General features: G+C 38.8%; 1 protein-coding gene across 2 annotated transcripts in view; it reads right to left on the bottom strand.

Annotated features, from left to right (window-relative positions):
• Positions 1-878: 878 nt before the first annotated feature.
• drd5a (dopamine receptor D5a) overlaps positions 879-26,035 on the bottom strand; it is a 45,779-nt gene continuing 20,622 nt past the window's right edge. Inside the window, exons 2-4 of one of the 2 annotated variants that reach the window (XM_057845474.1) lie at positions 4,483-4,609; positions 1,071-1,143; positions 879-977 (exon numbers count right to left, since the gene is read on the bottom strand). The gene's annotated coding sequence lies outside the window, so the exon portion shown is untranslated. Of the gene's footprint in view, positions 1,144-4,482; positions 4,610-26,035 lie in introns of both variants that reach the window. The other variant, XM_057845473.1, reaches the window with a different exon arrangement.

Here is a 26,035-nt window from a genome sequence, read left to right as displayed (position 1 = left end):
CTGTTCCATTTTTCCCTCCACACATGACGTTGTGTGTTACTCCCAAGCAATTACAGTTTGGTTTCATCAGTTCACAAATTATTTTGTCACAACTTCTGTGGAGTGTCCAAGTGCCTTTTTGTGAACATTAAATGAGCAACAATGTTTTTGACAGCAGTGGCTTCCTCCTTGGAGTCCTCCCATGAACACTGTTCTTGGCCATAGTTTTACATATAGTTGATATGTGCACGGAAATATTGGACTGTGCCAGTGATTTCTGTAAGTCTTTAGCAGACAATTTAGGGTTCTTTTTTACCTCTCTGAGTATTCTGCGCTGAACTCTTGTGTCATCTTTGGTGGACGGCCACTCCTTGGGAGAGAAGCAACAGTGCCAAACTCTCTCCATTTGTAGACAACTTCTCTGACTGTCGATTGAGGAACATCCAGACGTTTAGAGATGTTTTTTTTAATCCTTTCCCAGCTTTATACAAATTAGGTTTTCAGACAACTCTTTTGACCCAGCCATTATGCGCATCAGACAATGCCTCTCATCCAGATAATTCTTACCAGGTGTGTGTTTTATAGTGGGCAGGGTAGCTTTAAACCACTCATCAGTGATTGGGAACACACCTGACTTAAATTGTTTGGTAGAAATTGGTTTCAATTGCTCTTTAAGTCTACTTAGGCAGAGGGTTCACTTACTTATTTTTCCCCGTTCTGTCATTGTTTGCGTGCTATCCTCATTAAATTATTAAAACCTATAAATGTTTGGGTTGTTTTAGTTAAAGCAGTCGCTGTTTTTACATCTGTGTGATTTTGACAAAGATCAGAGCACATTTGATGGTGATTTTATGCAGAAATGTGAAAATTCCAAAAGGTTCAGATACCTTTTCATACCACTGTACTTAGGCAAGTAGAGCAATTAAACCTGTTCCTGCAGTTGGGTCCACACTTTCCTTATTCCTCGCCTGCTCTTCCCGAATTTGTGGCAGGTAGAACTCGGGAGAAAAGTAGAGTAAGCAGATGTGACAAAACTGAAATAAGGTAAAACTACTGCCAATTGCATAGAAGTATGCAAAGAAACTACCTACCTCTGGCACTCAGCAGCTGTTAAAAAAAAGCTGCTGATCAAATTATGTGCGTTGCCATGTCACCACCCACCATCTTTCAGGCAGGCATTGCAGCACAAAACAAAAAAAACACAAAACAGAAAGGCAACAGTTGATAAATGTTGACAGATGACTATCCACCTGTCCATCCACCTATGTTTGATGCAACTTAACCCTCAGAAGGGTCACAGCTAATTGCTGATCAAAAGCAATGGTAGAATGTAACAAAGTACATCATTACTCTACTTAAGTACATTTTTGTGTATCCGTACTTGAGTACAAATATGAATTACTTTTTACAATATTTAACAGCAAGTATCTGTACTGTTTACTCCACCACTTTTCAAACTGTCACCTGCGTTTTTTCTCATTGTTTGAAATGATAGTTTCGTTTTCATGCCTCCAGCTGACCACCAGAGGCAGCAACACGGGTACAAGCAAGATTTAGCAAGTGAACAAGATATTGACCAATAAAAACCACTACACTCCTGTACAGTAGGTGGCGATATACACCTGATAGTTGCCTGTATCTTTCAAACACTGAGAGAAAGGTCTGGGAACCAGCCCATTAACGGCCTCTCGAGCAGGTACAAAATCAATCGACAAATCCAATTCGTTTATTTGCGTGACGTGTTCTTAACGAGCAACGTCACTGTTCCGCGTCGGAAGTCGTCTCCACAACAACACAGATGGTGAACAGGAGAGACGAGAATATGTTCCAATCCACGGTAAAATCAGTTTTAAATTACCAAAAACACATCGACACGAGTCATTGACAACACTCTGTCTCGCGCTAGCCATGTTGAATAAACGCCGCTCTCCTCGTATGTTTAGTTCCGCGCGCAAGTCCCTCGTCCTGCCCTCATCGCTTTACTAACGTCACGTCTGCCCGTCGCTGATTGGTCCACTCCGCTCTCTGTTTGCTGTGGCTTGCTCCGCCCTGGAAATTGTATCCCCTGAATGGTGGCCAGACTCAATAGCTGGAACAGCGGTAAGTCTGGTGTACCAGGCAAAAATTTTAGCATTTTTGAGCTTGTTAAGGTTGTGTTTACGGTGCAGTCAATTTTATTTCTTGTCTTTTTTTCCCAATCTCACCATTTCGAATAAAACTAAGCAGTCAAGGAATTTTCTGGTTCTTTCTTTGAACATTGACTCAGATCTCTGTATGTATGTGTGTGAGTAAAACAATGTTAGTTTGTTTTATAGTTGTATTTACTCATTTATTTAAAATATTTTTGAATATTTGTATTCCTCCTATGCCCGTTCATGCACATTCACTAAATGTAAGTTGAGGTGTCACAGGCTTAAATGTAAACTGTGCAATTTTTGGGCGGGATAAATTTTATCAAATTTATCAAACCGGTGGTGCTTTGTTTGGAAACCCCTGGCTTGGACCCTTGCATTTCATGAGAAGAATAAAATTACAGTGGACAAACCTATTACTTTGCACATTCTCCACTTTCTTATTTGGGTTTTCTTCTGCTTTCTCACACATTCCATATTCATGAATGTTAAGATAACTGAAAGCTGTAAGTGTGAATGGGAATGCCGATCGATTTTGTCCCTGTTTCTTTTCACCAACTGGTAATGAATCAAGAGTGCATCCCACAATTCAGTCAGGATTCGATTGTGGGGCTTCCTCCGCAATCAAGCTCCCGCGCCGATGACGTCAGCACTGGCACACGCCTCTTTGGAGGTGCGCAGCGCTGCTACTAAACATTAAAAACAGCACACATGGCGGAATGTTGGCTTTAATTGACTGTTTTTAATAATATTTTTAATTTAAATATGTTTAATGTTTGCATTTTTGTTCCTTTTGGAGCAAAAGAAAAATGCCGTTGCTTGGAGTGGGCGGGTATGTTGTCTTCCGGGCTGAGGAGGTTGATGGTGTCAAGGAAGTGCAGAACTGTCTGTCGCCTTGAAAATCTGCACTGCCGCCTAGGCCTTGGCATGAATACTACATCGTTTCACATGGAATTGCGACATTGTTCGAATGGAGACAGAACCATATAAATGCAAACATGAAATTTGTTGTATTCTCGGAGCGTATGCCATATAAACGGCCCCTGCCTGCTGCTTGACTGGACCCTAAGTTATTGTAAACCCAGATTGTTGATTGTGTTATTGTAAAGTTTGTGGCCATGTGATGTATGTAACTGTACCATGTCTGATTGTGCATCTTTAGCTGTATGGGGGGGACGGGAAAATGATAAGCTTATGCTTCCTCTCGTCTGCCTTTGTCCTTTTTCTTCGGTTCTTTCTTCCTTCGGGCAAATCATATCACATTTTGTAATTGTCAATGATTGTCAATGATACCGATGATGATGACAATAAATATTTCATTCATTCATTGTCTGATGTACTCATATTTGAAACAAAAGATTGTATTATACGGGAAAACAATTACGTATTTGAATCCAAAGATTCAAGTCTGCAATTGAAGCTCATTTAGAAATATTTAACATATAACATGTATATTTGTTCATTTTTATTTGTTTTAATTTGTTTTTGTCTATGTCTCAAGGGAAAAATGTTACTGGTGCACATTTATATTATGTAAACTGGTTGATTTGTAGTTTTTGTATTGTATTGTGTTTTGTTTGTTTGTTTGTTTGTTTTTTAAACGTACTCATATTGTATTTGATTGGCTAAACCACTTCTAGCATTTAAAAATGGCTATTCACAGCAATGGCGTACCGCACGGAACACATCAATATTCATGATGTTAGCAATTGTTGCTAAGCGGGTCAAGCTCGCATTTGTTCCTAATGCTAAATGCATGGAAATAGTATACGAACAAGATGTTTACTGAGCTAAACCTACCAATTCTGTTGGAAAATGATGTCCCTGGTGCCAAATTCACTGGTAAAGATGTGGAAGAACATACAAATGTTGAGTTAAAGAGATGGCTTGAGTGTCTAGGGCTGAAAAATAAACGGGAAAAAGAGCCGACCTGATCCAGAGGTAGCTTTTTTATCGACACTTTTTTATTCTGCGCATTGCCTTACGCCACTGACAATGACATTCTACTGTTTCAACAATCTATCCTTTACCACCATGTGCCCTGTCTTTCTTATATATCATATCCTCTGGTTGTCTTACGTCACTGACCGTTCTTGGGGGTAATTTACATTACTTTTTTTGTGTAGCGATCACAAATGCTACTCGGTGACAGCCAACGAAAACTTTTATTTTTTTCATTAATAAAAATCTTAATTCTATAATTTATTTACACTTCCCCCTTACTAAAATTGTTTTATTTTTTACAACCGGAAAGGTAACAACAGTGGCAGTCAAATACCATTTAAATTTTTTTCAGGTCATTCATTTTCAGACAGAAGCAGCACGCCAAACACCATGCTAAAATATAAGTAAAAATATCAACATAGCTTACCTCTTCGTCCTCTGTAGGTGTGAGTTGGTGTAGCTGTGAATGGCTTCACCTAGCTGGCGTTAAACTGGTCTTTTGGACGTCCACGCAAGTTGATCCATTCTCCACATTTTTTCCTCTGAGCTTTTGGCTTTGGGAAAGAAGAAAATATCCTTCATATGTTGGAATGTCTAAAGTCATTTCTACAAGTTCCATAGCAACAGCGTTTACTCGGCATGTTCTTTTTTGAAAGGTTACCAGCAGAAAACAAGCAGTAATAACATGGATTGTATGCGAGGGTGTGTCCATGTTGACCCACTTCCCGGTTACGATGGCGATGTCACGGTCAAAAAAAGCATTCATTTAGTCTATGCCTGAAAATATTGGCCTTCATTGACATTTTTCTTCACTATTAAATAAGGAATGAAAACTTATTTTTCTAAATACTTACACACGATGCTTTCTGCTGGGATGCATTTGATCAAAATGATTACCATTCCTTTAACTCCTTCAAGTTTTTGTGACATTTAGTGGTGAGCGATTCCACAGACAATTGCTGCCTTAGTCTGCTAAGAATGCAATGCGAATGTGAATATATTCATAACATTTGTTCTGAAATAGACTGACAAACCTAGTTCGGGGCTGTCGAAGACATATGCTGCTGGCAGACCCACCCTACTATTAAATGATAAAATGTTTTTTGTCCGATCATTGCTCAACCTAAAGTTGTTATTAATGTCAAACAAAAGTAAAAGTAGGACAGCTTTTGAGTGATGTCCATTGTGTTACAGCAATAATAGAGTGCAGCACTACTGTGCAAGTTAGGTATTGAGTCACTTATATTTTATGACTGTTCTGGGGCACTTAAATAGCACTTCTGTTCTAAGGCAGCTGGCTGGAACAAAACTCTTCATGTTACGAGTCCAGCCATTCCGTTATATTGTATTTTGGATCAAATAACAATATGTTGCTAAATTCAACATTTTGTACACAGTGTACAGTAGCTAAACATAATCCCACAGTAATTCTCAGCTTCCTTTTAGTGTTGCTTTAACAGATGTCTTGGAAATCGGAGCCAGACTACACTGTGGAGGCACAAACCTAGTAGGAATGCCACGCTTGTGTGTCAAATCAATATAGTATCAAGTCCTTCAAGATAATTAATCCAGTGGATGGAGACCAGCATATCTGTAAATGATTTAATGGTACAATTGCTGAGTGAAGCGTAATATTATTAGAAACACCTGCAGAACTAGATAAGCAGTGTTCCTTCTTTTTCTAAATAGTCATGGGATTTTTAGTGAATATGTTATCCACGATTATTGTACCATGTTAATCAGGTAAAGCCACCATAGCGACAACAATATCTTTTTTGTTGTTGTTTTTGCCAAAATTCCTTGACAGGTTTCAGCATTTCTTTACCATTTAAAGATTCCAGAATTTCTTTCCAAAGTGAAAAAAAAAGAAAATAAAACATCCTCTCCTTGAAAAAATGAGGTGCCACACCATGAACTTTTTTTTTTTTACTTTTTGCCTGTTGCTGCTAAAGTTTCTATTTTGGGAGAAAGGAATGGGGGTCATAAATTATTTTAAGAGGTGGCACATTTTCATGTACCACAGCAATTTGAACAAATTTTGGATTACTGTTCTCAACAGAAATATGTCACATGCAGTAGTCCGCAAGGATCGGTTCTGTGGTGATTATTGTTTATCTTGTACATTAACGACAATCCTCTGCAGTGGAAAGGAACTTTTGGTTGATGTAACAATTGAAATTGACAAATGATAAAATTGGCTAAACTACAACAAACTGTATCTCGACCTAAAAAATCATAACATGATCTTTGGAGATCATATTTAAATTAAGGCTGTCAAACGATTAAAAATTTTAATCTGTTTTACCCTGAAAACCCCCGTTTACAGATGTCGCGCAACCGCTTTTGTTTCAACCCAGCCATAAAACGGAGGTAATTAATTATATTTATTATTCAAAATGTCTGTTGTTTTTAGCTTAGAATCATTAATTGATGTCTCATATTTCGTTTAAAAAAAAAAAATGCCCTCCTGTTCAAATTTTTTCTTCCCCCAGAAAAATGAGATTTTAAGCTTTCCAAAGATGTATCACACATGCATATCGGACAATTTTTCAAGTCACCTGAGTGTTTTCCGCCATATGTATTTTTCCTCTTCAATGCATATTTTTAGCTGGTGCAACTTAGGCTAGATTCATACCACAGGTCTTAATGTACAATTCCGATTATTTTGTTATATCTGTTTTTTGAGCGTGCTAGTTCAGTCTGCCTTTGTCCATTGAGCCCATTCAAGTATCCCGCATGCGCACCAATTCGCAGTCCGATACGCAGTGAGCAAACTAACCCGCATGCACAGGAACATCAAAACAAATGAATACACATGACGCATACACACACACATACGGACACTTTGACTGACACTATGACACTATGACTGTTGTCAAGCCTGCTCCTTCCCCAAAAGCCACGTTCAAACTAGGCACTAAGGCTAATGCACAGCTGAACAGCTACCGTAGCGCGCTGTCTCTCTCACTCTTTGCTGACGTAATTGCTGCACGAGTTCCGATTTGGGAGACTTGACAGTTCAGACCGCCGCCACAATCCTGGAAAAACGTGGCCCAGATCTGATTTAAACCACATATGAAAGGCTAGGTTCATACCACAGGTCTTAATGCACAAATCCGATTTTTTGCCATATCTGTATCACGCATGCGCATCAGAGATGCGCTCAGGAAAGTGACCTGCATGCGCAGAAGCATCAAAACAAATTACACATGCTAGCTGTATGTCATTCCAGGGTGATCATATGTTGATTTCCAAAAAGAGGACACAAATAACAGACATTAATAATCCCCATTTAGTCTTATATTCAAAGTTTATATGGACAGACAGGATGCATACACGCACACTCGTCAAGGCTCATGTGTGCGTGAAATGACGTGGGTGCGTCAGTTTGCCCCGACTCGGCCATGTGTGCAATAAAGAAATACTGCTTATTTGGTGCACAGAGTGAAAATTGAAAATCGTAAGGCTTATCCTTTTCTTCATTTTTTTTTTTTAATGAATGTGTTCAAGCCCGCTTTGTGCGTAAAAGCAGAGTTCAAGCTAAGCGCTAATGCCTACATGAATGAATCCTTCGTGCCTCTCGCTCTTTGCTGACGTAATTACTGCATGAATTCCAATTTGGGAGTCTTGACAGTTCAGACCGCCAGCCACGTTCTGAAATAATGTGGCCCAGATCGGATTTAAACCACATACGAAAGTGACCCAGATCGGATTTGAAATGGTCCACTTCTATGCGACTTCTCACGTTCAGACCATCAAGTTAATGCCTCACTCGAGTCGGAAAAACACGAAAAAATCGGATTCGTGCATTAAGACCTATAGTATGAACGTAGCCAAAGTGACCCAGATCGGATTTGAAATGGTCCACTTCTATGCGACTTGTCACATTCAGACCGTCAAGTCAATGCCTCAACCCCAAATAGCAAAAACCTTGCAAAGATGGTTAAATCCTTGTCTATTATGACAAAAACCAAGATATTCTGTATATTAAACTGTAAAACCTATATACTATTTAATACACATTTGTATCGCCAAATATTAATAGAAATGATTAAGAAACACTGGTTTAAAGCAACACTTAATACAGCACAACCACCTTGTACATTATGCAGTGGCTTTCCTGCTCTTCAAGTAAAGCGTGAGAAGAGTGGATGTAAAACCTTCCATCAGGAAAAGTTGACATATCCCTTGCGGGTGCAATGCCCCTGTGTGTGAATGTTTGGAACAAGCCGTTAGGGGAAGAAAATAAAAATTTTCCCTGCCCTATCCTCACAGCGAATGAAGGCACTAGCCTGAAGCATTCCAAAGAGCAGTCAGATAGCCGTACTATATAGTAGGAGAGGAGAAAAAAATGATCCAAACGGATAATTGTCTGGCCACTGCAGTTTCCAGCAAATACAATACAACAAGAAGACCTCCTTTTTTCTCTACACCATCCCAAAATAGGTATCGTTTAGAGGGGAAATTGCCCTAGAAGTACAGTGTATGCGCGTGCATGTGTCTGACAGATTATGAATCAAGGATTTAGGGCACTGATTTCTGGGTTATACCGTAAAACCACCTGTCTGTTTAAAGCACAGTCTGATGATTTAGAGTAATGACACAAAAATAAGATAAATTCTCATGCAACTGGATTAGAAAATTGCTTTTTTTGCATATACCCAAGAGGCAAAATAGAATCAAATAATCAACACGGAGCTTAACTTCCTCATACTCATTTCATGTCGTCACTTCAAGTAGTCACCCACTCTGGGATTCTGGATTAATGGCCTTGGGCTACCATTTTTTCCCGTTAGAATGTTCAGATGGTTCGCAATACCTAAGACTGAAAATAGTCCATCTTTAAAGTGGACCACGACTTTCAAGAAAATGAAAGCAAGCTCATTACATGCAGCAGGACTCTGGGAAAGTACATGGTGGGTCAATATTGTTACCACTGTTTAATCATACACAGGGGTGCACAACTGTGAGACTTTAATGAAAAATCATGCCAATAGAACTATTCTCAAGACCTTCTCATGTAATGCTCAATATGAGACTAACTTCTCATGAGACAAATTTGAGAAAACTGAGAAAGCCACTCTGGTCTCAATTATTGCTGATTCACTTCTCAGAGATTTAAATGAGACATGAACAAGATCTCATCTTCAATTTTGCTTTGCTATGGGACTACAACTTGGGAAAGTTCCCTTCTGCGTTAGAATTTACATAGTTTTTAGTTCTCGCCTTAGCACTCCAAATGTAAAACAAGCACTTACATATATGTCATAATTAGGGGTGCATATAATTTTTTTGCCCAGGTTCTCAGAGGAGGACCTGGAGATGTGACTTGGTCCTCATTGAGCTTGAGAGCCGACCCGCCTAATGTGATAAATTTATGACAAGCTTTACTTAGAGCCAATTAACTTTAATTAATTATATTAACAATTAATGCTTGATTAACATCAACTGGCACAACAAAATTGCCATTACTTTGAAGTGAAATGTAAAGAAATAAACATAAACGCACCAATTCAAAATAAAGGGCATTATGCGGCTCCCACATTAACTCCAAGCCTTTTTAAAAGTGGGATGTCCTCCTCATAAGACCTCATTGAACGTGCATGTTTAGCTTTGTAAAATGCGAGCAAAAACACGTTTGTCAGTGCATGGCGCCGTTTTCATTACCTTTATTCCGCCACTTGTCCATAGGGCGAGTACGGTGCTGTCTGACATTGATAGTTTGCTTAATTGCCACATGCTCTCTGTTTTTTCGTGCTTTTCAAAGTTTGGATGGCTGAAATTCTTTGACCCTACATAAAATGCGCTGCTCTTATCGGCGACATTGGGATTCTCACGGCACATTTTGTACCGCATTTCCGTGCGAGCATCATTTACTTCTAGCCACGGTACCTGCTACAGCCACTTTTCAGCAAAAGTCCTTTTTTCGGTAGCTCTTGTGACGTCTCTGTCGCCTGTCTGTCTTTTGACGGGGGTGGGGGAACACGAAAGTAATTACTCAGTGTGGCCTGCCTCTTTGACATTTTGAGAAGTTATTTTCTCGTGTCCGCCGCAAATACAGTGGTCAGCCATCGGTACGCAAAAGCATATGGAACCCGTTGAAGGCCAGCGCGTTTGTCTACGTCCAGTACGCATGCGCGCATGCGGACCACTTATGTGCACCCCTGATATACACAACTTTTTGAAATTTCAATGTGTAGTTACAGAGACCAGAAACATCAAATGAACATGTGATACCTAAGGTTTGTCTTCACTTTGTCATGTGCCTGGCCCTTTTCCACTAATTGTCAGCATACAGTGTATCACAAAAGTGAGTACACCCCTTGCTTTTCTGAAGATATTTAAGTATATCTTTTCATGGGACAACACTGACAAAATGACACTTTGACACTAGGCCTGTCGCGATAACAAATTTTAGTGTGTGATAATTTATCTCATAAATTATTGCGATATGCGATATTATTGCGCCCCCCCCCCTCAATTTTTTTTAAACCAATTTACAATAACACAGTGAGAATACAGTATATATTAATAGATTAAGTACACCCATTTAAACGCGATAAGAAATCACAACTAAAAACAATAGACCATGCCTCTTAAGTAAAAGACAACAATATTAATACCGCACAGAAACACGGAATAAATAAAATGTGTTTTTCCCAAAAAAATAAATAAATAAAAATACAATTGCAGTTAATAACTTAAGCATTTAGGCAAATGAAAACGTTTCCCCTCATAGCTTCTGCTATGGTGTTCCATAGGGATGCAACGATACAGTTAAGTCACTGTTCGGTACGATTTTCGATACGGGGGACACGATTTTCGATCTGATTCAATACATTTAATGCTTTGGGGAAAAAAGAACAACTATATTTTTTGTTTCGTTTTTTTTTTATTTTTTCTTTGCAAACGAGCAAAAATTAAATTGCCATCATATAAACTTGCATTTTAATGCATAATATCTATGTGCTTACTTCTTACCGATCTGAAGAAATTTAGTATAAAAGTGCTGAGAACAATCTTTACTGTTTGTAAAGTGAGGCGGGGCACACTGTTGATTGCTACAGCTCTCCTAGCAGCTAGGTTTACTACATGAGCATTTGTGGTCCGAATCCATCTGTGTCACGTACTGAATTAACAATATTTGCAGCATTATCTACAGTCACTGGTGTGGATTGATTTGGCTTTCTTAACTTCCATTCAGTCATGGCGGTTTATAATTCATCGATGTAGTATATGGACTATGTGTGCCATTATCACTATGGTTTCACGTAGCCAATGGCATGGGACGTAGCACGTCTAGTTTGCTATTTCGTGATATCTAGTGTGTGCACGCATTAAAAAAGTTAGCAAATGCCACAGAAGTCACATCTGCTCATTACTGCACAACACCAGCATATGACAATCAACTTTCATAAACAGGACGAGTTTGAAGCACAGCGCTCTTAATTTGCCACTCAAATATCCGGTGTTGTGCCGAAAAATAGCCGCCCCGCGTGAAAAACGGCCACACGTCAAAAACACCGGCACGCCAGAGATGGTCCGCAGTCAATCTGGAGCACTGGCGCGGCCGGTATACGTTGAACAATAGGATATAATGGGAACGATTGGCTCCGGCGCTATTTTTTGCCGGACCTGGAACGAAGATGCATTTTGCTCAGTTTTTACAAGGAATCCGAACTTTTAACAGCACGTCTACCGCACGCCCGCATGCACGTGCACGCGAGGCGATAAATCGCAGCGGAAAAATTACCGCCTTCATTTTTATTTATCGTGCGATAAATGGAATTATTGCATATTGCGACAGGCTTATTTGACACAATGGAAAGTAGTCTATGTGCAGTTTATATAATAAAGTTAATTTATTTTCCCCTCAAAATAACTCAAAATATAGCCATTAATATCTGAGCCCCTGGAAACAAAAGTGAGTACACCCCTTAGAAACTATGTACATCACTAAATGTCCTAATTGAGTAGTGCTTGTCATTTTCCCTCCAAAATGTAATGTGACTCGTTACAGGAGTGCTGTCAGCATTGCTGCAGAGATTGAAGAGGTGGGGGGTCAGCCTGTTACTGCTCAGACCATAAAATAAAAAGGGAAATGTACACACAAATATATATAAGCATTAGAAAGTACAACAGTAAAGAAAAGTGGAAACTAGAATTTAAAAGTCTTGACCACAAACCCAAACCTTTTGGGAAACAAAAGCGTTTATATATGTCAATGCGACAAAACAAACTAGGAACTATCACTTAGAACTTGGAAACAAAATATGTTATACATGGTGTTATCTTTAATATTTTACCACTGGTAGGTGAATCAAGGAAATCTAGACATTCTCTGGAAAAACAATATTCCAGTTGTGAAAAAAGTAAAACCTAAATCATCTTGCATTTCAATGTAAAAGTCGATTTCCCGTGCTAATGCTAACACAAACATGATACTTTCACCCCGTAGAAAAAATTTGCTACTCATCGGTTAATTAATCTCGTCTCGTGAGACGAATTAGACAATCTCAAATTTATCTCATTCTCTGCTTATTTGTTTCTAAGTTTGCGCTCCTAAGGGTATCCTTAGGAGCAAGTGATGAGTCAAAATGAGCAAAGACATCATTGAGACAAAGGAGATTGATTTGAGAAAACTAGATTGGAGCAATAATTGAGAAATGTTCTTAATTGAAAATGAAGTTATACTTGTATAGGACCTTTCAGGCACTCAAAGCACTTTGATACTATATTCTCATCAACCTGCTGGTGACACAGCAACATGGGGTTTAGTGTCTTGCTCAAGGATACTCAGATGAATTCATCAGGAGGAAGAATTGAACCCACAACTTCTGGGTTAGGGAACAACTTCTCTCCCACCGAGCCACGCACAGGCTCATATGCAGTGTACTCGATGTGGTGCAGCATATCGATGGAAAGCAACTGCAGAAAACGTGTAGCAGCGATGCAGCAAATTTATTTTATTTTGCTTCATTTAATCATTTATATATTTCTTTGATACTTCACACTATTTTGTGGCAAACTTTCGGTCTTTGAAACCAAAAACGATCATGCATTTGTAGCGGCCGATAGTTTTTGCTGCCGATTTTTCGCTCCCATCTTTAATTTTTACATTGAACAAGGTGAACCAAATTAACCAGATGTTATTTAATTATTTGAATGATTATACGTATAATTTTCTCAGATTTTGGCATGAGATGAATTAAGAACTGATTGGATATGTCAGAGCAGTTACTACTCTTTCTTACAATGCAAGAACCTTGAAAACCCAAAATGAGCAATTGCAGACTGGAAGGAGATCAAATTGATAAACATTTGTGACTGGCACAACATAGGGTTGCTTGGCGAGATCAGTAAAAGAGGCAGCTTTGAGGCAAGTTTAAGAAATAAAATACTTTGCTCATCCATGTCTTTCACTGAGACCTTGCTGAGATCGTGACTCCAAGTAAGGAGATAAAATTGAGACGCATTTGAGATCAACACAAGTACTCGTAGTTGTCTCATGGTGAGCTCTAGAAAGGAGACAACTGTGAGACTTTAATGAAAAATCATGCCAATAGAACTATTCTCAAGACCTTCTCATGTAATGCTCAATATGAGACTAACTTCTCATGAGACAAATTTGAGAAAACTGAGAAAGCCACTCTGGTCTCAATTATTGCTGATTCACTTCTCAGAGATTTAAATGAGACATGAACAAGATCTCATCTTCAATTTTGCTTTGCTATGGGACTCTACAACTTGGGAAAGTTCCCTTCTGCATTAGAATTTACATAGTTTTTAGTTCTCGCCTTACCACTCCAAATGTAAAACTAGCACTTACATATATGTCATAATCAGGGGTGCATATAATTTTTTTGCCCAGGTTCTCAGAGGAGGACCTGGAGATGTGACTTGGTCCTCATTGAGCTTGAGAGCCGACCCGCCTGATGCGATAAATTTATGACAAGCTTTACTTAGAGCCAATTAACTTTAATTAATTATATTAACAATTAATGCTTGATTAACATCAACTGGCACAACAAAATTGCCATTACTTTGAAGTGAAATGTAAAGAAATAAACATAAAAGCACCAATTCAAAATAAAGGGCATTATGCGGCTCCCACATTAACTCCAAGCCTTTTTAAAAGTGGGATGTCCTCCTCATAAGACCTCATTGAACGTGCATGTTTAGCTTTGTAAAATGCGAGCAAAAACACGTTTATCAGTGCATGGCGCCATTTTCATTACCTTTATTCCGCCCTATTCCGCCACTTGTCTGACATCGATAGTTTGCTTAATTGCCACATGCTCTCTGTTTTTTTCGTGCTTGTCAAAGTTTGAATGGCTGAAATTCTTTGACCCTACATAAAATGCACTGCTCTTATCGGCGACATTGGGCTTCTCACGGCACATTTTGTAACACATTTCAGTGCGAGCATCATTTGCTTCCAGCCATGGTACCCCCTGTAGCAACTTTTCAGCAAAAGTCCTTTTTTTCGGTAGCTCCGGTGACATCTCTGTCGTCTTTTGACAGGGGTGGGGGAACACGGAAGTAATTACTCAGTGTGGCCTGCTTCTTTGACATTTTGAGAAGTTATTTTCTCGTGTCCGGCGCAAATACAGTGGTCAGCTATCAGTACGCAAAAGCGTATGGAAACCGTTGAGGGCCAGCGCGTTTGTCTACGTCCAGAACGCATGCACGCATGCGGACCACTTATGTGCACCCCTGGTCATAATATAATGACATAATGAAACAAGTAGTTAGATTCGTGATTTTATCCATTTTTCCATAAATGTTGTAATTACCGCTGGCAGTTCTATTGCAAACCACTACAGTGCTGCTTGTGCTTGGAATTACTCACGCCCTACATGAACCACGTGACCATCCACGGTGACATCGAAGAGTGTCGTAACCCTCTTTACATGGCCCTGTGGAAGTTCATTCCCGCCACTAAAAAAAAAAAAAAAAAAAGTATGAATTTTTTTTTTCCTAAACAAAACAAGAGCCTATTTTCACCAGTGGAAATGTAATATTTATTTATTTATTTATTTATTTAACTTGCTGGTGCCCGTTTGCGCCCAGGGTAAAAAAAAAAATATTGTCAGAGTCTACGCACAAGCTAAGCTACTTGTGGGCTCTAGCTGATAAATACTGTAGATGTTGCACCCAACCTTATCCGTGACTTTGTGAAGGTATCGTATACTTTTTCTCGACAAAATTAATTAAATGATATGTATGATATCGTAGTTTTATTCAACCAACCGATGTGTACAGGTGCCGTGTCTCACTACGGTTTGAAGGGGTTAATGGACATCAAAGAAGTGAGTCACTAACTGTCAAATTAGAGTTGTTTTATAGGAATCCCACAATATGAAAATGAGCCTCCAGACACTGGGGAGAATGCTGAAGAAGAACAAATTGTGGAGGAAACAAAATAATTTATTATTATAATTATGATTATGTTGCTGCAACACATGCTAACTACTAGACTAGTAGTACTCAGTACGTCTAATGTTTGTGTAGGATAGTACAATTATGTTCAATTTGACTACCCATTTATGTGTTTTGCGTCACAGCTGAGACATCATTAACTTCGCTTAACGTAGTTATACAAAGATAAAGAATGGAAGACGCTCATATACTGCAAGTCAAACATGAGCTTCTTACCCTAAATACATCAATTTAGGGTAGTTTTTTGTTTGTTTGCAGGTGGAACACACTGTTAGACAAGCGAAGACAACTTCATGTGCCTACAGCAACACTTACTGTATGATGATGGACATATATCGAGACTACGTGCATTCTACTTTTTACACGTGCCACCTAAAGTTGTGGATGAATTTGATGGTGGAAGTTTCCAGTTATGTTTCACCTTCGTTAATGTTTTTCTAATAACGTTCTAAATTGTGATTTATAGACCTGTTTTGTACATGCACCAATACAGTGGGGCAAATAAGTATTTAGTCAACCACTAATTGTGCAAGGTCTCCCACTTGAAAATATTAGAGGCCTGTAATTGTCAACATGGGTACACCTCAACCATGAGAGACAGAATGTGGAAACCCCCCCCAGAAAATCACATTGTTTGATTTTTAAAGAATTTATTTGCAAATCATGGTGGAAAATAAGTATTTGGTCAATTCCAAAAGTTCATCTCAAAACTTTGTTATGTACCCTTCGTTGGCAATAACGGAAGCCAAACGTTTTCTGTAACTCTTCGCAAGGTTTTCACACACTGTTGCTGGTATTTTGGCCCATTCCTCCATGCAGATCTCCTCGAGAGCAGTGATGTTTTGGGGCTGTCGTTGGGCAACACAGACCTTAACTCCCTCCACAGATTTTCTATGGGTTTGAGATCTGGAGACTGGCTAGGCCACTCCAGGACCTTGAAATGCTTCTTACGAAGCCACTCCTTTGTTGCCTGTGCTGTGTGTTTGGGATCATTGTCATGCTGAAAGACCCAGCCACGTCTCATCTTCAATGCCCTTGCTGATGGAAGGAGATTTTCACTCAAAATATCTCGATACATGGCCCCATTCATTCTTTCCTTTACAAAGATCAGTCGTCCTGATCCCTTTGCAGAAAAACAGCCCCAAAGCATGATGTTTTCACCCCCATGCTTCACAGTGGGTATGGTGTTCTTCGGATGCAATTCAATATTCTTTCACCTCCAAACACGAGAACCTGTGTTTCTACCAAAAAGTTCTATTTTGGTTTCATCTGACCATAACACATTCTTCCCAGTCCTCTTCTGGATCATCCAAATGCTCTCTAGAGAACCGCGGACGGGCCTAGACATGTACTTTCTTCAGCAGGGGGACATGTCTGGCAGTGCAGGATTTGAGTCCCTGGCGACCCATTGTGTTACTGATAGTATTTACTGTGGTCCCAGCTCTCTGTAGGTCATTCACTAGGTCCCCCCATGTGGTTCTGGGATTTTTGCTCACCGTTCTTGTATCATTTTACGCCACGGGGTGAGATCTTGCATGGAGACCCAGATCGAGGGAGATTATCAGTGGTCTTGTATGTCTTACATTTTCAAATAATTGCTCCCACAGTTGATTTCTTTACACCAAGTGTTTAACCTATTGCAGATTCAGCCTTCCCAGCCTGGTGCAGGTCTACAATTTTGTCTCTGGTGTCCTTCGACAGCTCTTTGGTCTTGGCCATAGTGGAGTTTGGAGTGTGACCGACTGAGGTTGTGGACAGGTGTCTTTTATACCGATAATGAGCTAAAACAGCATGCCATTAATACAGGTAATGAGTGGAGCCTCGTTAGACCTCGTTAGAAGAAGTTAGACCTCTTTGAAAGCCAGAAATCTTGCTTGTTTGTAGGTGACCAAATACTTATTTTCCACTCTAATTTGGAAATAAATTCTTTAAAAATCAAACAATGTGATTTTCTGGGGTTTTTTCCACATTATGTCTCTCATGGTTGAGGTTTACCCATGTTGACAATTACAGGCCTCTCTAATCTTTTCAAGTAGGAGAACTTGCACAATTGGTGGTTGACTAATTCCCTTTTTGCCCCACTGTACTTATAAATAAAACAATGGAATCATGTTGTCTCACTGTACTGTACTTATAAATAAAACAATGGAATCATGTTGTCTTATTGTGATCAATATCTGCACTAAAAAAAAGAATAATATACTACTTGTGTATATGGACATGGATGATGAGCTCATAATACTCTAACTATAATCTAACCAGGTGAAAAATACCTTGTAGTTATTCCTTGTACCAACAAAATTTGTTGCAGCACTTCTGCATTCGGCAACTGTCATATTATTTGTAACTTCCACTCACGTGGCCGGCATATCAATCTACACTTTATAGTAACACAGGCTGTACACATTATTAGAATTTTGTCCACGAACGATCAACGAAGTGATAAGAAAATACATACATTCAAAAATATTAGTTCCTTTTATTGACAAAAGAATAACAACGGTCACCTAATTTGCAACTGATCAAGGGGTGGATTAAAATACTGGTTGACGTGCACAAGTGTCATTGAGAGTCGTAAAAATGTGTGATTGAATTCGTTTTCTCAAATTGCTATGGTACAAAATTTTTCAAGTTAAGCTTACCTACATTGTTGTCTAAATCTATTTCTCCTTTCTTTAGTTTTATCATTCGGTTTGACCTTAAAATGTCTGCGATTCGATACTCAATTATTCAAGTAATGATGATTATTAGGTCATTTAACAGACTGTTGTGGAATCAATGTTCTTCAATGTAAGGCTTCCAAATAGAATGCATACTACGTATGTGCACCCCACTATAAACAACCAAAATATTAATGTGATCAACAACAGAAGGGCACCGTTAATATACAGTATGTAACAGTTACAAGAGCGACATGGAGAATCATAGTACAGCGTCAGATCAACTCAAAGCCAATATTTTCATCCTTATGTAGGGAAGGATCCCCTGAGAGCAAGTGGAGCAGCCCTATCAATGATGAGCTCATATCCAGGTAACGACTGGAAATTGCACTGAGATTGAGCAGATTGGTTACCATGCCAGAAATAGTCAGGCAGTCATATATCTACTTCAAATGTTAACATTAATTGATTAGGTGTGAAATCCACCTGGCGACATTCCTGAGGCATAAGGAAACTATCACCAGGGGCGATTCCAGGGATTGTGGGCCCCATGAGAAGATATCACTTTGGGCCCCACCACCAGTCACGGGACACACACACACACATCTAGAGTATCAACTAAGTAATTTCCTGCATTCTGGTGAATCTTTACACACTAATGTGTGCATTTTATGTATTAGTTTAAGATGAAAATTTATTGATGTAAACATACAGTGTATCGAGCAATAATGAGTAGACTGATATCATCTATAAGAAATGAGCTGAAGGCCATCTTTTACAATCTAAATATATTCTTATTAGAAATATTCTCAAAGCAAATACCATAATGACTTAGAATAAATGTTTTGTTTTAACTTACCACTAACCACTGATATTTTATGTGTGGTGTGGTAGTGTTCGAATTAATTCCTCACCTCTTTTAGTTGGGAGTAAAGATGAGGCTGGCTCATAAAGGGGGTCAGGAGACAGGGCTGCTGAGCCAGATGCAGCAAGAGGAGTTGTGCCTGTTACTACAGGCAAGGGCAGAGACAACTGTTTTAGTATGAAGAGCTTGCTAAGGGTTTGCCTGCTGTACTGATTAAATGTAAGCTAAAAGTGCAGCTAACTCAAGCTAGCAATCAATTACAGTATTTCATTATGGAGTAGGCTTAGCCCCATCTAGAAACTCGCGATCTCCACTATAGGCTACAGCTCCGAAGCGAGGTCCCTTGTTAACAAACTAAATTCAATTGATGACAAACTAAATTCAATAAATTCTTGAAAAACTGGATTCAAGTCGATTTTAAAAAAGAAAATTCCCACACCAACTTTCAACATCTGTAGGATACCAAAAAATGCTGTCATTATTTAGAATTCATGTTTTTGAATAGGTGAATGTCGCTCATTGAGGCCAGGAAAATCCCGTATTTCTTACAGAGTGAGCTGGGACCTCGCTTCGGAGCTTTGTAAAAGACATCACAAGATTCCAGATGGGGCTGGAGTGGGCTAAGATAACAGGTAAATTTTCAGCACTACACTGATCCTACAATCTTTCGATTAATGTATTGAGGCTAAAGGTGCTCCTAGAGAGGATCACTTTCTGCAAATGGATAGAGAGACAGCGAGAACCAAAAATGGTATTTGCCTTGTGGCAAAATGGATTTTGCCATTTGGCTTTTTTTTTTTGCCATGTGGCAAAATGGATTTTGCCATGTGGCATTTTTTTTGCCATGTGGAAAAATTTATTTTTCCATGCAAAAAAAAAAAATGACACATGGCAAAATCCATTTTGCCACAAAAAAATTCCACACACAAAGAAGGCTGCGTTCAACTGATTCCAGAAAATGGTATGGGCGCTGATACTAGTACCTGTATCGGTGTAACATTAGTTGCAGCTACAGTGTATCACAAAAGTGAGTACACCCCTCGCATTTCTGCAGAAATTTAAGTACATATATCTTTTCATGGGGCAACACTGACAAAATGACACTTTGACACAATGAAAAGTAGTCTGTGTGTAGCTTATGTAATAGAGTTAATTTATTTTCCCCTCAAAATAACTGAAAATATAGCCATTAATATCTAAACCCCTGGCAAAAAAAAGTGAGTACACCCCTTATAAACTACATACATCCCTAAATGTCCAAATCGAGTACTGCTTGTCATTTTCCCTCCAAAATGTCATGTGACTCATTACAGGAGTGCTGTCAGCATTGCTGCACAGATTGAAGAGGTGGGGGGGGGACAGCCTGTCAGTGCTCAGACCATACGGCGCACTCTACATCAAATTGGTGTGCATGGCTGTCACCCCAGGAGGAAACCTCTTCTGAAGACGGTACACAAGAAAGCCCGCCCATCTCATCAGACCATAGGACATTGTTCCAGTGATCCATGTGATTGTTGACATGTCTCCAGCAAAATTTTTGCACGCTTCCTTGCGTACCGTCTTCAGAAGAGGCTTCCTCCTGGGGTGACAGCCATGCAAATCAATTTGATGGAGTGCGGCGTATGGTCTGAGCACTAACAGGCTGAACCCCCCCCCCCCACACACACACACACACATCCCTTCAATCTCTGCAGCAATGCTGACAGCACTCCTGTAACGAGTCACATGACATTTTGGAGGGAAAATGACAAGCAGTACTCAATTTGGACATTTAGGGATGTACGTTTTTTCAATGGGGTGTACTCACTTTTGTTGCCAGAGGCTTGGATAGTAATGGCTAAATTTTGAGTTATCTTGAAGGGAAAATAAATTTACTCTATTACATAAGCTGCACACGGACTACTTTTCATTGTGTCAAAGTGTCATTTTGTCAGTGTTGTCCCATGAAAAGAAATACTTAAATATCTGCAGAAATGCGAGGGGTGTAGTCACTTTTGTGATACACTGTACAGCAGTAGTTGTTGTAAAAAATACTAAACATCATCATCATAACTACAATCATCATCGTGTTTTGGTTCCACATCTGGCTTCATCACAAATTCCCGTGTTCATGTATTAGGACACATTCAACTTTGTTGCTGTGCCTCGAAGATTTTCAGGTTCCTGATTGCATTTCCTTTCACTGCCATTAAATTCATAAAATACAAAAAATATTTTGGCTGTGGTAATTCTTAGCCATTTCTTCACATCATCCTCCCATGTCGTGATGATGGCAGATGGATGAGATATTTTTAAATTTCTTTTTTGAGGGATTTTGATGAGTGATGGCGCTCCAGTTGTTTTGTTTAAAACAGAAGTCTCTAGCAGAAATACGGAAGTAAAGCGGAAGTTCCTCGGAAACTTGTCTATACGGACCGGATATGAGAAATATGCGTGGGCATTAGGAAACACAGCCCACACACAGGCGGTCCGCAGCGGATCGGAGCTGAGCTGTGACATAATCTGTAAGAATTCGGGGTCATCCTCAGAACTATGAAACGATAAGTTAAACATTTAAAATACCAGGATTCATGTATGATTAAGTTATGTCAGGCTCTACATGGCAAATTTGATATTGAAAGATTTAATCAGGCATAATTTCAAATTATCTGTCAACTACAGACGACATGCAAAATTGGCCCCGCCATGTTCATCCTCTCAGACAGTAAGATTGAAACTGACTTCATCAACGGAATGCAAATGATAAAATGACAATCACACTACAAAGAGTGCCACAATTACACAAATTTGTATGCATGAAGGAGTCTTGAAATGATGGGCATAGCACTTGACATATTGATGCGTTCCTGTGGTCCAATTCATCTTTATTGTCACATTTGCTCTGCATCTAATTTATTGAACTCCAACACACTTGGATATGCCTGAGAAAAAAAACAATTTGTGGGTGAAGTTTGTAATTGTGAATAACAGATTTAATGGAAATCTTGGTAACACCTTAAATGCAAATGTTTACATTCTCCTTTTTACGAGTGTTTAGAGCTTTGTTAGGCTTCAATTATTATGTTTTGCATGGAAACTTATTATCAATGGCAGACTAGAAGATTTCATGTGTCAATTTTGTCCTGTTCACAATTATATTACAAATAAATGATATTTTTTGGTATTCCAGTGGGAGCTAGTATTTTGATCAGACTACATCACATGCATTTTTTTAAGACATCAGAAAAGTGCTTTAAATTGTGAAAACATTAATTGAATATCACTGGTTGGATAATTGTTCTATTGTAATGCAGCATGGCTTTGTGAATTTAGGACAAGTGAGAAATACAAATTCATTCCGCGCTTTTATTTTTTTGTCTGTTTTCAAATGATTCTCAAAACTTTTATTGTATCTGTACTGTCTGCCACATTTTTCTCAAGTTTTAGTTGTGTCATCCCATTTTAATGAAAACTAGCAATATTTTTGGTAAATTCACACATAGAATGAATAATACACAAAAGATGAACTCATTGGTCCAGAGAAAGGGTATGAATAGTTTTTGAACACATCCATCCTTTCAAATTATAATCTGCTTGTCCTCATTAAGGTCTCAGGTGAACTGGTGCCTATCCCAGCTAATATTGTGTGACAGGCAGGGACCACACTGCACAGTGACCTACTTGACAAGGTACTTGTTCGGGGTGTGAGGCGATCACGCAGACGAGAAATCAAGGAGTGGACCCAAGTGCAAAGTAGTGGTGAATTCAAAATGGGTTAATATTCAAATGTCCAAAAGTGAACCATAAACAAAACGTCAGGAAGGATACAAAAGACTAGGTCTCAAAAACCATCTTACTAACGAAAACAGGAGCAAGGCATTAAAGGCACTGAAGAATACTAGGGCTGTCAAACGATTAAAATTTTTAATCGAGTTTATCACAGCTTAGAAATTAATCGTAATTAATCACAATTCAAACCATCTCTAAAATATTTTTCTGTAAATTATTGTTGGAATGGAAAGATAAGACTGATATATACATACAACATACTGTACATAAGTACTGTATTTGTTTATTATAACAATAAATCCACAAGACGGCATTAACATTCTTTCTGTGAAAGGGATCCACGAATAGAAAGACTTGCAATTCTTAAAAGGTAAATGTGAGTACAAGTTATAGTAATTTTGATAGTTTGTATATTGTGACTAAATATTGCATCTAGTGTATTTGTTGAGCTAAACTTAATGTTTGAATAGAGTATTATTTTGCATAGCTATTTTGATTGGGAATGCCAGATCTCTTTGCATTGAGCGCTTTTCTTTTTGTGAACATTATTTTATTTTTGAGAGATAGGAATATTATTTTTGTTGTGCTTTCACTAAATGATACTGTAGCGACTTAAATGTTCTTAACAACCCAAATGCATGATGGGAATTTGAGCAACCATGAGTGACAGTGGTTGCTGCAAATGGTATATCTTCTCTGCGTTGAGTACAATACATGGTGTTAAGTAAAAGATCATCTCAGGTTATTCTTCCACATATCGCTTGCCACAATAGTTATAGCAGTTGTGGAAGAGATGCCACCGCTTATTCCATTAAATAGTGCGGCTCCAATAAATGCCTGCGTTACCAATTTGCCCTTCTTGGTAATTGGCGGTGCTATGGACCGGCGATTCATGTTGGCTCGTTGTCGTCGGTTGGCTCAGTTTGTCCGATTTCCTCCTGAGGAAGACGGCGGCATATATATAAACACTGAGAGGCGTTGGATGGCTTGTTGTGGGTACTTTTATTAACAAAACAAAAGCATGTGGGGGATGCAGCACCTGAGCCTGTGCTAACTGCGCACTTTCTCTACTCTCTCACTCCCTCTCTCGCTCGACCATTTTCTTCCTCACGGCTCAATCGGACAATGCCAGTCACATTGAAAATAACAGCGACCACTTGGCGGGTGCCGGTAATACCTGCGTCCACTCCACTTGCTTGTCTCTGCCCTTAGCTCTCAATATACTTCAAACAGCGCCATTGTAGGCTGTTCGCGGCAACGCTTGAGTGGGTTCTTCCGCGCATGCGTTAATTGCGTTAAATATTTTAACGTGATTAATTTAAAGAATTAATTCCCGCCCGTTAACACGTTAATGTTGACAGCCCTAAAAAATACATTTAAAAAGCGTAGACTTGACTATCAGTTGATCGGAAACGGGGCGCGTAACCGCGCCATAGGGGGCCTATTTTCAAAAACTTTCAAATATTTTTAAAACCAAAGTCACTAGCAACCTAAAACCAAAACAGGCACCTCCCTTAGGCATATATGAGTCTCCATGAGCAGTGGCAAGTCGTTCCCAAACAAAATCCTGATTAATGTTTTTATTTAAGTATAACAAATCTTAACATGGCTATGAAATTCTCAGATTTTACGCCAGATACAAATACCAAATGCAGAGATAATCACCTATATTTTCAAGATCAATAGCAATATTTAACATATCATTTAAGTGTTTGCCCGAAATAGCAACTTAAATTTTTCAACAGTTTTCATGTTTTCAACAGCTCACTCAATTTTCACATCAGAAACTTGATACCTGAGGAAAGCGTGCAGAATCATTTTAATTTTACTCAACAAAAAGCAAATTTTGCACTTTTCAAAATACAATCACAACTTATTTAGGTTGAATTCCGATGTCATTAATTACTCAGCATACCTTGCCGGATATCTGGCCCTTGTTGTTTTTAGATTGAAATGTTATATAAAATAAAACACGTAAAAGCTGAATTTTTTTTTGTATGGATGCAGAAATATCTAAATTACTTTTTTTTTTTTTTTGCCAAAAATGGGCAATTGGCCGAAAACGACCTGCATATTTAAATGTAAAGTAACGCTATTGCGTATGGACACAAAATCCAACATGGCGGCCATCACAAAAGAAAGAGATTTTTATGTTGAAAATTCTTGAAAATAAATGAGTAAATCCCGGAATTTCTATAGATTTGAACGTAAAAAATTCTAAATTATTGGTTAAAAGCAAAAAAACGGGCAGTTATAATTCATTTTACGTAAATATTTCAAGCTAAAGCTACGTAATTTTTTTGCATTCATTTCATATTTTTTTACATGGTGCTATTTTATACAATAATTACCTTAAATCTGCGACCAAATCACCCTTGAGGCACTCCTGGCTGCTTGTATGCACTAAAATTTTCATCCTGATTCCACCTAAATCTGGCGTTAGAACGCAGCGTGTTTGAGTATATCGCTGTGAAAGCTTCCACGACGCTCTGCCTGGCCCAGCCCCCAACGGGAAGCCTTGCCACAATGTTTGTAGGAGCTGTCTCGTCAACTGATAGTGAAGTCTATGAAAAAAAAAAACTGGTGGCAGATTTGAACTCAGCAACCAAAATTTGAAAAAGAATCTGAAAAAAATTGGTGAAACAAAAAACTAATAATAATTAGTGGCTAGTGTTACCACCATATGCCCTGTCTTTCTTATATATTATATCCCCTGGTTGTCTTATGTCTCTGACCGTTCTTGGGGGCAATTTACATCGCTATTTTTGTGTAGCGATCGCAAATGCTGCTCGGTGACAGCCAATGAGTACTTTAAAAAAAATTTCATTAATAACAAATCTTAATTCTATAATTTATTTACACTCCCCCCTTACTAAAGTTGTTTTTTTTACAACAGAAAAGGTAACAGTGGCAGTCAGATACCATTTTAATTGTTTTCAGGTCATTAATTGTCAGACAGAAGCAGCGCAGCAAAACTGTGCTTCATCCTTCATCCTCTGAAGGACCATGGCCCCCAACCAAATGTTTACTGCATATGAAATGTGAATGGCTTCACCTGGCTGGTGTTAAACTTGTCTTTTGGACGTCCACGCAAATTGAGCCATTCTTCACACTTTTTCCTCCGAGTTCTTGGCTTCGGGAAACGTATGAAGAAAACATTCTTCATATGTCGTGATGTCGAGAGTTGTTTCTACAAGTTCCAGAGCAGCAGTGGTTGATCGGCATTTTCTTTTTTGAAAGATTAC

Source organism: Corythoichthys intestinalis, chromosome 9, assembly GCF_030265065.1.
Source record: "Corythoichthys intestinalis isolate RoL2023-P3 chromosome 9, ASM3026506v1, whole genome shotgun sequence".
Classification (NCBI taxonomy): Eukaryota; Metazoa; Chordata; class Actinopteri; order Syngnathiformes; family Syngnathidae; genus Corythoichthys; species Corythoichthys intestinalis.
Note: the sequence above shows the minus strand (reverse complement) of the source record. Positions and strands in the feature narration are given on the sequence as shown.